Here is a 16,377-nt window from a genome sequence, read left to right as displayed (position 1 = left end):
AGTGAAAACCAACCGATTCAGTGGAATGGAAAAATGGCCATTAAAACGTGCGGCATTAAAAGCAGCTAACAATCGGTACTTCCAAAAACGAGAACGCGTGAAAAAAGCTCACACAAAGATGCACAAACAGCAGTACCATACACATCGGATCGACAACCTTCCAAAGTCCCCTCCAAAAAAAGAAAAACAGAAGAAAATCAGCCGTAAATGGTTGTACGAAAATTGATTGATTTCCATTTGGGTGTTTGGTTGTTCGGCGTTTTTTTATTCCCCGTGCCCAATAAAACGTTATAGAAGGTTTGTCAAAGGCAATTGAAATATCGACTGCGCCGGTAAATTGCTCGCCAATGTATTTTTGTCTCGTCTTTATGGTTTTGGAGTGGGTGAGAATTGGCGCAGATGAAAAGGATTTGTTTGTGTTGGAAAATAAGCTGCCGTTAAGTAGAGGGTGAACAAATTTTTGCTAGATGTTTCGCTTTGATATTAGAACGCTGTTTGTAGTGTCACAAAATTATATTTCTTTTCCGAACAACCAAATTGACAGTTGGTGCCGTGACCAGGATTACATTTATTTCTTTCTCATTCTCATTCTATCCACACCATTAAACAGCACGAACCATAATGAGATTGAACTAAATGTTATTGAACAAACTCTTAACAAAGTTAATTTTACGTAGGGAATTTTCTCCAACACATACACACTCACACTAACTTTCATTTCTTAATAGCTACCCAACGGTATCACGCGTGCCACGGAAAGAGCATTGTTTAATCTCTTTCGGTCGTAAAAGTGGCTTCTGGTGAAATAAATCTTTTACGGTCACTCTTACCTTCAGTTCCTCCAGGTAGGTGGGGGGAGAACCCCGATTCATCCTAATTTCCCACCTCCCGTTCCGTTACATTTCACATCTAAAAGGCATGTTTTTCGTTGTACGATCATTTTACATCCATGCCCGCTACACGCTAGCACCCGGACACTCTTCAATGGAGTAATATTTTTGTTCCAAGGATTTAATCTGCTCGCACCATCGTGTGCAGTTTCCACCTTGTTTTTTTTTTCCACCCACCCAGATTTGATAGCCTCTTAAATCACTTTTTTTGCCCGTTTCCATCTTCCACTTGACCGCCATTTGCCAAAGACTTGGATGGGTCATATGGTTTGGTTTTATTGCCGTGTTGGGTTATTTTTTTCTCTCAGATCTTTCTTACCCTATTAATCCGCATACATGGTCGACTACCGTAACGAATGAACATTCCCGGACCATTTTTTTTTTGCTTTGGTCCCCATCATCTTACACTTTCCACTCCAAACCCAGAGAACCGGTCAGTGACATAAAGCGCCCACCAAACCAGCGTGTAGTGCCATCGGTATGAAGTTAGAAAAGTTAATTTCTACCTTTTTTCACCCATCATTTGCACACCTTTTGTTTCATGTCGTGCGACCGACTGCTTCGACTGTTCGGTCGGAGTGCTTCCAGTTGGCACAAAAGCCCGAGCCCGAGGACCAATAAAATAGCCAAGCTCAAAATTTAATCTATATTGAAATCAACCTTCATCCAACTTTCAGATCTATCTGAACCATTTCTTTACCCACCCAGCACCCAGAAGGATGTGGATGTGTGTGGGGCCCTCTCGGAAGGAAAGCTAATCTAATTTCCTGAGCGCTCCAAAATATGGTCCTGGGAAGGTTGCTGACGGCACGGTCACAATGGCCCCGACCAAAGGACATTGGCACTAACAGAAACCGAGCAAACCATCGTCTATCAATGATTCGATGTCCGACCAGCTCCGTTGTAACTCGGCTACGGAACCTGAGCTTGGATGGTGAAGCTACAGCCGTGGGTGAAATTTTAATTTCTCGTCCATACGCTAGTGCGCCGGAAGCGGGACACTGAACCGTGGTGGGGACAGAAAGCAAACCACCAAAAGGCGAAAGCTTTCGAGTCAAGCAGTGGTTGATAAAAGAAACACCGCAACAGCGGGAGCGGAAGTAAAGTGAACAACGGGACGGGAGTTTTCTCCACCCGTTGTTTGCTAAGGGCGAGGAAAACGGCGATCTCAACAGATCAAGGTCAAGCCGATCGATAAGCGGTGGCAAAGTTCATAAACTTTAGCAAATTATGACACTTGAAATAGCCAAACGTTGGTGTTATCTGATGTTGTGCGGGCTTAAAGACACCAGATGCAAATTTTGCCTTTTTCAATCTATTTTTGTTACCTTTTCAAAAGGAGGAACCTTTGGACCTCGCTATTTGTTGCTATGTTCGTTTCCTGATTGGTTCTTTGTTTCGCTCTCAAAGATCGATACGATAAGGATGTTTTTCCATACGGAAAGAGTTCGAAGGAAAATTACAAAGCATTCTCGTTTTCCCCGGAAAGGAATTACGTGCAGTTTTTCTCCCCCTCGGCTGTTTATTTACCTAAAGACCATCCAATGACCCGACGAAACAAATCCGATTAGTCCAAAAGAATCTTCTTTCTCCGTGTACAGTTCGGTCACCACCCCGGGCTTAGCCTCTAATCTGGTTATGCGGCCTCAGATCCTTTTGATGAGTGAATGGACCGCGAACGAAGGAAAGCAAACCATGGGACGGGACCCGGAATGTGGCATCGAGTAAGTCGTAAATTTGACATCACCGTGCAGGGTCACTTTTACCGCGCGTACCGGTGTGCTGTTTTATGGGAAAATAAGATTCTTTTCGGTCCGAATCGCTCCCGAAAGAATGCTCAAGAATGGGATTGACCTTCGGCCACTCTGTTTTTATTGGATGTTTTTGATCTTTTCGAGTAGGGACGATGTAAAAGTGCGGGCTACACGTTTAATCTTCGGTTGCAGCGCCATAAAACAATTTAACGACATGAATGCGAATGAATCTCGGCCAGTATTGCCGGTGCTGCTTTAAGTAATTCATGTGAGGTTGAAGATCGTTTAACCGAAAATTTTCCACAAACAGAACACAAACTCTGCTGTTTCGGCCGTGCCTTCGTCGACATGGTTCCCTATCAATTATTGGTCTTGCAGGGAAAAAGCTCCGACAAAGAATCTAATTTCATATCGTTATCGTATTCCCCGAACAATCCAATTTGTTTTCATTTCTCATAACGAAGTCTAGCATGGCAAAACATGGCCTCCGCCCGGACCTACCGTGCAGGACTAATAAAAAATTCAATTATGACATCAATGTTTTAAGAGAGGGATAATCCCCCAAACCATTACTCGGCGCAAGCTCGCCGAAAACGAGGCGGCAAATCCACCCAGCTGGAGCTGGATGGGATGGTAATTCATGTCTATTAGGTCGATGGTTAAAATGTCCTGCCCCCACATCTCGCTCCCTTTCCTTATGAAGCGCCTTTCCTTGCGCCCTTGCCTCAACATGCCACAACACAGCATGCGAACTAAAATGGTTTAATTTTCCAAAACCTCCCACCAGCCAGCCGTGCATCATAAAACGAACGAATCATAAAAAATGCCGCACTGTCTGGAAAGGTGGTGATGTTACCGGGTGCGTTTTAAATTGGTGACACACGGCATGTCTCGCACGGCAACACGGATCACCTTACGCGCCAAGGCGAGCGTTACGCTGCATAATGGCGCACAGAGGTATGAAACGGAACCGAACCCGCCCAGCACCATTTATGATCCACAAGATTATATGTAATGCCTTCGAACGGCTGCGAACAGCCATCATTAGACGGGCGAATGTCACACGAGCCCTGACAGTACGATCATGGACAAACGTTTATTACTGTTGGCAGATACCTTCGCAGCCGGGATGTTTCGGAGGTTTTCACTCACGAGCTCCCCGTCAGGCGCGCACGCACGTCTACAGCAGTGTACGTGCGAAGATCGTACGCATCCATCAAGCGGCCGAATCATGTCGGTACGGTAGCTGTGGAATAAATTATACCCTTTAATGTATCTTTCCATCGAGGAGACATCCACCAATGTCCTCTCCCTCCAATAAGCACCGCGGAAGATTGGAAACGGAGTTCCCGCAACCAATCGAAGACATCTTGCGTGCCGTCAGTTGCAATCGACAGGACGCCATTTTCCGCATTTCAAATTCCATTTACGTTTCCATTTGTCGACTGTGTCGGGCTCGTTTTGCTCGGTACGGTGAACATGAACCATAATTGGACATCGATGCATTATGCGTCTAGTACTGCTTCAAAACGTGCCTTTGATGCGGGTCCCAAGGCAACTGCATTCCGTCTTTGTCTGCCGTGCTAAATACCCTGCCATTCCATTGCTAATTCCACGGATGACTAATAGTAGCGACAAGAAAAACAGTATCCTTTCCGTAAACATTGCTCAAACTTCCCCTCTTGATTCAATATGAAGCGGATGAAAAACTATTTTCCATCCGTCCCCACATAATTCTTCTCCCGTAGTGGATTTTATTTTTAATACCCACTTAAAACAGCTCTTCAACTCTTAACAACGTCACGCTGAATGTGGAATGATATTGACTGTACAACGGGCCCGGAACTCACTGACCTTCCTTCGTTCCACCGAACCACAAGGCACACGAAGGTTCGGGAGCCACTTTCTTTTTGCGAAACCAACTCATTCTTCGCATCAGCTCTCGCTCCAATGCTGCCCGTGAGCAAAGGGCTGAGATGAATTTTATGAAGCCGAACTTTTATGGAGATTTATGACATCATTATGAAGCATTTTATATCGGAACCGGGTCAACAGTGGGAGTGAGCCGAAGGGAATGGTGGACACAGGCAAATGCCAACTGTTGTTATTCTCGCTCGAAACAGTTTGGCTCTAGGATCATGGCCGTAGCCATGAGCCACACGATCGATCGGTGGGCGGGAACACATTTTCACACGTCACGAGGTTACGTGCGTGGCGGGCGGAGCGGTGCCTTAAGGGACGTTTCCACGGCTAGAAGGTTCGTTGAAGCTTTGCCAACCTGACGGTAACGATGCTGGCGAATCGTTTTCGGCGACTTCTTGCCGGGGCTGGATTATTTAAGGCCATTTGATGATTGATAAGAAATAGCCGCCGGATCATGCTTTCGTTGGAAGCTTAAACGTTTCATATTTAATTATTCATTTCGAGATATTTGATCTGACAAGCACTGGTTGGAGAGAGCGGACATTTGAACGAAGGTTGGTAAAACGATCTCTCATTTTTAACCAATTTAATGTTTAACGGATTGATTTTGTTGTGCGGGTTGCATACCTTCAGGCTGAAATCAATAAAGGTTAGAAAACGAATAAACAATACACAAATAAGCACGGTTCATGTCCAATTTACTTCAATTACTAGAACACCTTGAACTAAACGCACTGTGAAACGGTATCACACCGACCTAAACGTCGCTCACCGCACAACGTTTAATTTCACCACAATAATGCTTAATGCACGCAGTGAACCAAACGCTTCCCATGGAATGCTTCTTTTACGGGCAATTACGCATGAAATGTAGTGCAAATGTTGCTTGCCATGAAGCCATAAGGGCGGCGAAGAAAATCAATACGGGTTCGCTCTCTATTCCGTCACGGCAGGTTGGTAAGCCATTGCCAAGAATGTCACGATAGGGCGAACCGAACCGTGTTCTCTGCTTCGTAACGCTGAATGAGCCTGAAATATGTTACACATTGCTAGTGAAATAAAATTCCCGCGATGAAATCGGAAACGGATCGGAAAATGCGTGACTGATCGGTATGAAAACCGTCCTGCTGGTTCGGTCCTAACCGTTAAGCTACATTCCTGCGTGTGGTTGAAATTGACGATGGGCTTACTATTGTTAACCCGCACAAACACATACCAACAGCAGCAAAAAAACTCATGATGGGTCGTATGTTTACCCTTGATGAAACGGTGGTGGGTACGATCATAAACATCACACACCGGTCGCAACCCGGACAGTTGAGCGAGACCACAAAACCTGCGTCGTCCTGCGAAAGGTGTTCGAAATGCGGCGGTAAATATTGGCTCAAGTACCACCTTTTGCAGAGGTGGCTTAGGCTGTGAGCCATGCGATGCGCCAAAATACGTTCTTCAATCCGAAAACCCCAAAATCCCGCCTGATGAGGAACGGAGCCATGTTGTGAAAATGTTACACCACATCCCCCCGAACTCGGGCTTAGCGATACATTCGAGGCACGTGCGGGCACCCCCCCTAACGAATGGTTCGCGGGTGTGGCATCAAGCTTTGGGTGGTTGTTTGCATGGGTTTCGAGAGCCCAGTACCGCTGCACTGCACCGCCACAGGGTTGGGGCATACAAAATGGATTACGTACTTTATTCGTTTACATCAAAATTTATGTTTACTCCGTATGCGATCCAACCTGGCAGCAGCCTGTCGACAGTGTTGTCGTCAGTGGCAACGCTCGTAATACATCCACCGGAGGCAACCTAAGGCAACGAACGATAAGCTCCAACCGTACCGATTTGAAGCGGGGGAGGAAGGGAAATGGATGAATGAAAATTGTTTTCCCTACCCTTAAAGCCTCTCCCAAATCCCCTCATCCCCACCCACCTCCTTTAAAGACTAACAAATCCGAAGAAACACATTTCGTCAGACCGGGATTCGAAAGATTCAGTGCCGTTGTTTTAGTCTCTATCTGGCCTGCTCCAGTGGAATGGGACCATTTTCCAGCCTTCATTCACTTACACACTTTGCCGGCCAGCGCTGAAGTCTATTCAATTTTCCAGCGCTGGAAAACCAAGGGATTTAAAATACGAGCATTGAAAAGTGATTCTGCCCGGAACAGCCACACCGTGCAACAGCTCGGATTCACACATCGTACGTCGGGCTGGCGAGGAATCCGTGCCAACCCACGACAAATCTTCCCTTCGCCTGAGCCTGCGTGTATACTTTCAATTAATGCAACAGTTTCATCAGCAAACTCATGTGTCTCTTGCACGCTGCGAATGGAACTGTGCCTTGCGTCCTTACAGCGATTGTGAAGGATGGAGGAAGGATTTTCCTTGGGGAAGCTTTTTGGATACAAAGTATTTGCACAAGACATAATGCGGTGTTGCTTTAATAAAGTAAATTTACATAAAATTAACGTAACATTACGGTAAAAAGCTTTAAATAGTTATCAGCCTGAAAGTATGCAATCCAGCGTACAAAATCACGCTGCAGCCGTTATTACTCGTTCGAATAGTAAAATTTAAATTCTTATAGAAGTTAAATGATAAATTGGTAATTTGGCAATAGTTCAGCAGTTCATTTTAAACAAAAATAAATTTAAATATTTAATTTGTATTTCATTATGGCCATGTTTTTGTCCTACAAAATCACCAAGAGTTGACGTTCACCAACGGGCACTCTATACATCACACACATTTACGGACCGTTCTATAAGCTTTTCCTCCATTTGAATGCCACCCATTAGAACGACCCACATCTCCGCCGTAGTGGACGATAGCCTTCCATTTTCACATCCATTAATGGTGTTTTGTATTTTCTTTACTTCCCACCTCAACCACACCATCATTATCGTGGTCGAACAAAAAGGCTGTTGGCCCCTGTTGTTTCCTGTGTCCTGTGCCCGCCTTTCTGTTCGCCCGCCGAACTACCACCCTTTACCCTTTTAGTTAGCAAATTAAAGGCACAAAAGGATGTAACAAGGAATTCTATCCGAGGGTGTGGTCCTTTCGGTTTCGGTTGGTGGTACATTTTTCACGCCATTCAACATTCTTCGGGATGTTGCGAACCCGTTCACCCGCGTCAAACATTCGGGGCTCGGGTTGATTTTTCAGCATTCAACATCCCCGAACAAAAAAGGTCCATTAAAGTTTGCTTGCTGGCCGTGGCCGTTACGATCGTTTAGTAAACATGAGCTTTCGTCCGCGGCGAGGTATGGTTCGAGCCGCTTTCCGTGAGGTAACGTGTCAAGTTGCAACATATTCACGTTAAAAGCATCGTTACGAGCTTTTGGTGATGGTGAGTATAGTAAAATTTTATCGATACAGGCCACTGTAATCTGGACCGTTACCGGTGGAATTGATAGCGTGATAGTCGTCGGTGGGATTTTCCTCTAACAGTATAACTATATTCTGTCCACCCGGTACCACATAATCCAGTGTCGGTATTTGCTAGTGTTGGCATTATCTTTTTGTTGCTTTCTCATCCAACGTTCGATACAGAGTGTACGATGAGCTTAGTCCAAAGCCGAAAAAATAAAGAAATCATATCCCTTTCAGCGTCAAACACATGAAGCTGCTTATCGAAACGGTAGAATGGCACCTAACCCCCCCGCCATGGGCATTGTTTGTCGCAGCACAATTTTGACGAAGGCAAACATTTAGGCATAAATTTAAATTTTTACTCTACCACCTCCCCGAAACAACAGTACATAGCCATCCGCCCATCACCCAGGGGATGAATTGCTACCGATAGAGTTGTCTATTTGACAGTGAAAAGGGACCCGATTCTTACGAAAGCCGATGACGCGCACACGGCCGCGACCTTCTCCGACACGTCGAAGCTACAGTAACAAGCTTTTGTTACAAGAAAGTGCCGTTGGTGGCATCACCGTACCCGGCAGCATCATAATGCTCCACATCACTTTCTTTATTTGCTGGAATTTTAAACAAGTTCCATCCCATTTTCATACCACTTTGTCGTATGTTTTATGAACATTCCAGAGCTTCCTGCAGCAGGGAATAGACGAGCATCAGAAAAAGAGGGGGAAAAAATTACGCCCACAGTGAAAGCCCGTAACTTTTCGCAGCCTTTAGCATTATGTAAAGCCACCAAACAGCCACTAACCGTGAAGAGATGCCTTTCATCCGGTGCGTCCATTCGGAAGGCGGCCTTCCGTTCCCCGGTCCCGGTTACAGCCGCTCTCAGCAGCCATTTTAGACAAACATTCTTTTGTCCCTTTTGCCGTACTACCGGAACGACCACTTTCTTCCATTGTTGCTCACTTCAGATGGAGAGGGATGTGGAGCTTTCACCTGCCACAACGAACGCTTCATATCACACGCTGAATGGGATGGAAATCCATCGTGACAACGTACGAGACGAATGTCGCGAAAAATTACAGCTATTTACTGTGGTAAAACCACAACTCCACACACACACAGACACATTTAGTGCATGGTCCACACGCTCGTTACATTGTTTTTGGAGTGTGTCTTTGGCACTTGACAGACAGAATGTTGTCGTTGGTGAACGAGAAGTACGCGCACTGTAGCCAATGTTTTGCAGCGCGCTACTCGCAACCAAAGCAACGCGTTATCATCGCACACGCACGGTACGTTTCGCCCCCAGTAAGGGTGCTTTTGTGGTGCGTAACATTACTCTCGAACCAGTGTCTTTCCGAACCAGGCCTCTCCAGAAGCTGAGCCGCCGTTATTATCTCCGACAAGATACATCTTCCTCGTCCGGAAAGTGTTCTCGCACAGGGAGTGTAATCAATTATTCAGCAAACATTCAGATTACAACATCACCGTTCCACCTTTACCCGGTGCGTACTGAACCCGGTGGTCTCCTGCCTTCCCGGAATGATGCTCCAACTCTTCGATTGCGACGGTCCCCGATTGCAAATGGAGATGGATCTCTTTAAGAACTCGCGTCACTTTAATGAGCGCCGCTCTATCGCTAAGGATTGTGGAACACTCCTCCGTACGGGCATTCGGAACTGCTTAGCCCTTAAGTTGGTGCACACCATTACCCGCGATATGGTCTCGGGACGCTTCCCAATTCCTGCCAGGCAAATGATGATTAATCTCTTCGCTTCCCCGTATCACTCGTGGCTCGTGCATCAGCCACCATCGTAGGTGGTACCATAATTGGCCGGATTGTGTTACTCTCCCCAGGTGCCACGCGTGAGAATTTGATTCTATGGTATTTTCCCAACGTGTGTGAGAATGTTAAGCACACTCAGCCGCTAAGGAGCACGCAGTCTGCTGCAGGGATCCACCCGGGTACCAGCTAATGACTTTCGCCAAGCTACCCGTTACACCCATTAAAAGCATCCCCTTTTGACGGTCATAAGCCGTGAAATTCTCGCTAAAAGCTCATCGACGTACGGTGTACCGGAACACACGTCAGCCGCACTCACCCACCGAGTCCAACCTTCCGCTTTATTTTTTGGCCCAAAACTCCCTCCCAAACACATTGTTGCGTCATGATTAAAGTACGATACGTTCCCCTCCGGTTTTGAATAAGCAACGGAACGATTCGGTAAAAACAAATCCGTAGGCATTTAAACAATTTCCCTCAGGCGCTCGGTGGCCGTATGACGTCGGCACTGTACGTAAACAAAGTGTTTTCTTTAAAGTGCCAAAAGCCACCGTTCGGGCGTTTCGCGAAAGAAGACGCTAGTGAACACCGTGCCATCCACACAAACGATAGCACGACAAACGGGGGGACAGCATCAAGCACACCAGCTGATAAGTAATCCTTCATCTTTATTCAGGTGCGTTAAGATATGGAGGCGTACCGGGTGCCGTTTCCTGATCCGGACATTTAGGCATTTAGGCAGATGACTCCAGCTCACGCCGGCCCATCCCTCGAGCGTATCGTAGGCAATGAAATATTCATTCCGCCTGTCATGGCTGCCGGTCGCATGGAATAAATTACTACCACGGGCCCAACGTGGTGACATGTCAGATAGCACAAGATCCACAACAACAAAAATACAGATGGAGGGAAAAAAGGTAAAGGACGAGTTGTTTAGCTGAGCGATAGTAGTGAACTTTTGATGACATCAGCAATGCAGTATTTGAGGTTTTATTGAGCTTCACGTCTGACTGGATATGTACCGTAAGCATCCGAGAAGAATATTGTTTTCGAACTTCTAATTAAAAAAGGCATGCTCACTGCTTTAGAATTTCTCAATGAACATCATGGAAGGTCGTCGGCATATTCAACAACTTTCTGCAAACTATTTCTCACCTCAACCACAGCACTGAAGTTCTTCCCATTCAACAAACTTCTAACGTCAATCACAACAAACCCCAACTGGTCTCTCATTTCCACATGGTTTGACATTCCCAAACATTGACCAGGCGAACAAATCGCCCACAGCAGCAATACACATAGACGTTCAACCCAAACACTACACTTCCGGCCGAAAGCATCCATTTTGTTGGTATTCCTCACCCAACATGGGCGTGTACGTACGTTCCACACCGCGGACACGGACACATCTTCAAATATATCCAATCTTCAATTGTCAAAATGGCTAACTTTTTCTCGCACGAAAACTCGTCCCAAAACCGTTGGCCACAAATCACTCGCGCACCGGCGGTATAACCACAGTTTTTCAATTAAAAATCTGTCACAAACTTTCATCATCACTCGTCAGTGTGAACTTTTTTCCCACCGCACGGTGTTTCGGTTTCCCGCGCTCCAAATCCCAGTGCACTTGGATGCCATATTTTTTGTTGCTTCGGCGGGGTGTCTCGTGCTCATCATCATTCTACGAATCGTACATTTAATGGTACAGCACAAAGTGCCACACTCCACCACTCGTGTTTGGGCGTCCTGCACTTTTTTCCACTCTGTTTTATTTGCTATATCTCCCTGGGATGTTTTTGGTTTTAGTCTTCCAGCGAAATCAACCTTCCTGTGACTGGCGCAATAACACAAATTATGCAGTATATTAAATGAAACAATCACTTGCGGTTCGCTTGCTCACTTAATTTCTTTCAATGCCTTTTTGCGTTCCGGAAGATTTACGTCCAACTTGAAACCGGGGGTCGGCAACAACACAACCGGCTGACGAGGGAAAATACATCATTCAGACAAACTTTCCATCAGCTCAGGCATTCGAGGGCAGGGCGGGCAGGGATGCAGGAAGCGCGGTGAATGGCTGAATGGTTCGCCACGGATGAATTTGATTTCGCTCAAAAGCTCCAACGGGGCGGAAGCAACACAGGCAACAGAGATTCACAACTCATTCCTCCACGCCCGGCACCTGCTACCAAAGTCCGCTCGCTGCCAACGACCAGGAGCGTTGTTTTGGTATGTAAAACATTTTGCCGGTACATTCGAAAATACCCACCCATCATCTGCCGTTTCGAGCCTTCTGCTCGGAACAATCTGTTTGGTTTGGTCGTTTTGTGATAATAAAAAAGGCAAACCTCACATGAGATAAAGTGATACACAACACAGCCGTACGTTCTTGTGCACCAGCGAGAGTTGCATTGCAATGTGGCGGAAGGCTCTTCTGATATACACAAGGGTTTGATGGGCTTGGTGTAAGGCTTCGGTGATGGAACAGGTACCAGACAAAACTGGGCGAACGGAACTTTTCATAACACAACCTGAAACGGAACGAAATGGGTTTAAATATTAACAACAGCACCAGGTCTTCTAGCTTACCGTCACGACCTTCCGCTTCTACCGTGCCCGGATGGCCAACTTATGGTGGGAAGTTCACCGGCAGCTGGCAAAAAATGAGGATCTATTAATTATAGATGGTAACCACAGCTGCATGTTTCACCCAGAAGAAAAATATTCCACTTGTTCTATGATCTTCATGTACGGGAGTTTTGAATAATAGTTGGAATAATGTTCAAATGATGTGAAGAGAAACTCCCAGAAATTAGACAATTTCAGATCTTTCGTGAAAGCTTTCCCCAAATTGTGTGTTGTTTGAGCAATCAACGAAGTAATTAAATGCTATTCTTTTTGGTGCCTTCTTCAAAACTTTATGGAGTTTTCAAATTACCAAATTGTTAAACGATTCAAGGTTCTAAACTCCGAGTTATCACGAGTTAAACGATCCTTCACAATAACGCAGTCCTGCAAAGAAGAAAACAAGCAAATATTCTTGTACTTCACAAGTAAATCTAAACTCTGGTTTGAGTGTTCCGTGGATTTGTAAGCATCATGTGACATTGAAGCTCTTTGTTCTTTGAAATTACTTCATGTTGTTCACGTTGCCAAAACATCTTTGCATTTGTTCCATGTCGTTTGACGTCCAACATTTGGTCAATTCTCTTGCCACTCGTAACGAAGCGAAGACCTATGTTCATTCGCACTATCGACAAGCGTTGACACTCACTGACGATAAGAAAATGAATGGTAACATCCATTCGATCGATCGATCGTTTCTACTCTTGCCGAAAGCTGGACGAAAAAAAAACTCCCCCGGAAGCATCGCTTTCACACGGTTTGTGTTCTATTCACAAAAAAGGTTCGATACCATCCTCATCTCAGCACGAACTCCGTTGCGAAAAGGTTGCAGACACCACAGACAGCCACAAATTTGGGCTATCGGTCAAATGGCACCAAATTTGTGTCGCTTTTGCTATGCGTTCTCTAGGGCCACCGCAACCGGTCGCACTAGAGAAGGAGAGTCACTTTTATCTGGAGCACTATAAAACCCTAATCAACCCCGAAAGTCCTCCGCACGGCGTCTGCTGTATCAGTAACACCACAGTGTCATCCTGGAAGGCATACCTTCCGGGGGTTTCCATTGCGATAAGCTTCCGGCGTGTCGTCGGTGCAACGAAAGGGTCTGGTTGATATATGGCCACCCTAGAAGTGCGAAAGGATACCCATTACGCATGTGATACCCTTTGGAGAGGCGAACAGGGCTTAAAAGATGCAAAGATTTTTGTACAACTATGAGGAATAACAATTGTATGCATTGATTAAAATATCGTACCCCTACACTAAAAATCCCTTCCGTAAACAGGTTGACATCTTATCGGAAAATAATCATTTGTATAATATCTTAGCGCTAAAAATTTGCTCATTTTTCAAACCGTTCCGGCACGCTAAGAGTCAGAGCCTTGGTATTAAGTACGTCAAAAATCGTTCACCCATTTCACGTGCACGTTCCAGCCCGGTCGCAACGAGCTCATCAATCAACACTGCCAGTTATCTATCTTTCGATAATTTCCACCATGCCTTCGCTCCCACCTCCAAGGACCGGACACGCTCCGTGGTCACATTCAACAATTCATCTTCCTTCTTCTCTACAGGATACAGCATCTCGGAAGACGAAAAGCGAGGCTTTTGTATCCTTTTGCTCATCCAACTTTGCCCCGAAATGTTGGCTGTGCGTAGTCCATCAAGCAGCACTTAAGTACTGCAGTAGCAAGCACTACACCACTAAAGCAAACGGTCCAACGTCTTCGGTCTGTTGTGGGTAGGCTTTAGCCACGAAGCGATAAAAGATGAAAGTTGGAAAATCGAACCGTTCGCACCCTAACCTTCATGGGTTGGTTCGGTTCTATGGCAAGGCCACGGGTTTATATCACCACTGATCAATCGTTTGGTTGCGGAGGCCACTCCGGGCGGTGCGAACGCCTACAAAGTAAATCGTGCGGCTGCTACTATTCCACATCCGGCACAGCAAGAACGGGAGGAACGGATATTTCCACAAGTATTTCGATAAATATTTGATGAAAGCTATTCCATTGGTTGCATGAACGGTGGCGAAACCGGTGGGCTGTCGGTTGGTTGGCTGGCTAATGGATGAATGAAATGAGCATGAGGCTGCCACGGGTAGGCGGACGCAGTACTATGGCCTAAATGTATCGATTAATTTGGACAGAAACTGGCGTAAGAAGAATGTGTGTGTGGCTAACCCGCACCGTCAATTGAATACTTACAACTGACAGAAATATGACAGCTGCTCATGGCCATTCGTCAAGTTGTGCTTTGATGTTGGTAAAACAGACATGCTTCAGCAGATGAAAAATGTCAGAAATTATACCAAAAATATAAAGTTTCCAAGAGTAAACAATTTTTAGGTAAACAAAAAACCTTTGTTTATCCATAATCCCAACCATATTATTGATCGAGTGCTCAACCTCAACCGTTCTAGGTGACATTCGCGCGATGTACGTGCTCGGGAACCCAAAGAGCCATAATCTAAGTTTGATGGTTTTGCCAAACGAACCTTTCCCAGCACTGCTGACCCTTGCGCTTTGGTCAGTGCTGTTCGCTAATACAACGATCCACGGTACATGACCATCGTCCACAAAGCGTGATTTGTACACGAAATTCAGGATTGGGACCCGATGCTCCCGTTATTTGTGTTTGATCAAATCACCCCACGAATACATCTTCGTCAACAGTTTGACCAATCGCGTGCAAATTACAATTCCAATCACACAAAAACACACATTTGTTTCGATTAACCTCAATCAACCGCGCTCGCCGGCAAGGAAAATGTGCGCCGGGACGCAAAATTTATGCACCCACTTTCCAGTGGTCGAGCGAATCACAAGCATTAGATGATTCTCGCCGCCCGTAAGATGAAAATCCGTTTCAACCGGTGTGAAGTTCCCGTTGGGTCGTTGGGTTAACAAAGCCGTCCCTCTTCAAGTGTCAAATCGGTTGGGCAAAATTTCCCATCCCTAGCAACCCGCAAGGAAGCGATAGATTTGTTTCGGGTTTCCTTTCAACTCGTATGTCCAATATCGTACCAAGGATGGCCTCACACTCACAGCCAAACAGCCTTGCCTTCCCGAGGATCTCCGGTCTGCCCTTCGAGAGTATACCGTACGAGACGAACTCACTTGATAGGCAATTCCCGGACCTTAAGCCTTAGATTTATGAGACTAGCAGAAAGCTATTTGCTGTGATTTATTATCGCCCAGCCCGGTACGAGAAGGATGATGACGGATCGGCGCCAATTGCTGATCCCGCACCTGGTCCACAAAAGCGATGGATGGCTCCAGTGCCAGTGCTGCGTTAATGCCGCTCTAAATTGTTTTCAATAGTGTGCTAGTGGAAGGGATAATTTGCGCCAGTATGCTCTGTTGCGCAATCAATCGTGCCTTGCCTTCGTACGGTCCGAGGGCTGGAACGAAAACAGCACGATGGTTTCTTGATTGTCTGCTACCGTTTCTCTTTGATCCTCTTTGAATCTTTCCCAACAGGAATGTAGATGTCTAAAAGCCTCATCTGTCACTCAATCACACGCATCGTGTAACTTGGGGAACCTTCCTGATCTTTAACTTATCCCTTGTGTAACATTTGGGACGATCGTGGTCAGTCTTGGCAGGCCCACAGTGTTGCTGATATTGTAAATAAGTGTCTTTCCTCCGCAGAAAAGCGTTCTCCAGCGAGAAATAAGGTGATATCATGAATAACAACCACGCCTTAGAATATCCAAAACCCATGAAATGCCAACCCGGTGAAAAGGTTCTGTCTTTAATGTACCACCGGGGACTATGAAACCTCCGGCCGTCACCTTGGGGTCGAATTTCCCGGGCACACGTGTCGGGGCAAAACTTTCCATTCTGACACCAGTTGCCCACGGGGAGACATAATTAGCCGCTCGCATACCGTCCGCTAGGGATATCCGCAAAGTTGTGTTAGCACACCGACGGAACAACCTCAAACAACCGATGTGACCGTAAAGAGGCAGAGATAAATAAACTGGTGCTGGTTGCCATTATCAGCTACGCAGCAAAGGAAAAGATCGTTTAAC

Source organism: Anopheles marshallii, chromosome 2 (genome assembly GCF_943734725.1).
Source record: "Anopheles marshallii chromosome 2, idAnoMarsDA_429_01, whole genome shotgun sequence".
In the NCBI taxonomy this organism is placed as follows: Eukaryota; Metazoa; Arthropoda; class Insecta; order Diptera; family Culicidae; genus Anopheles; species Anopheles marshallii.
Note: the sequence above shows the minus strand (reverse complement) of the source record.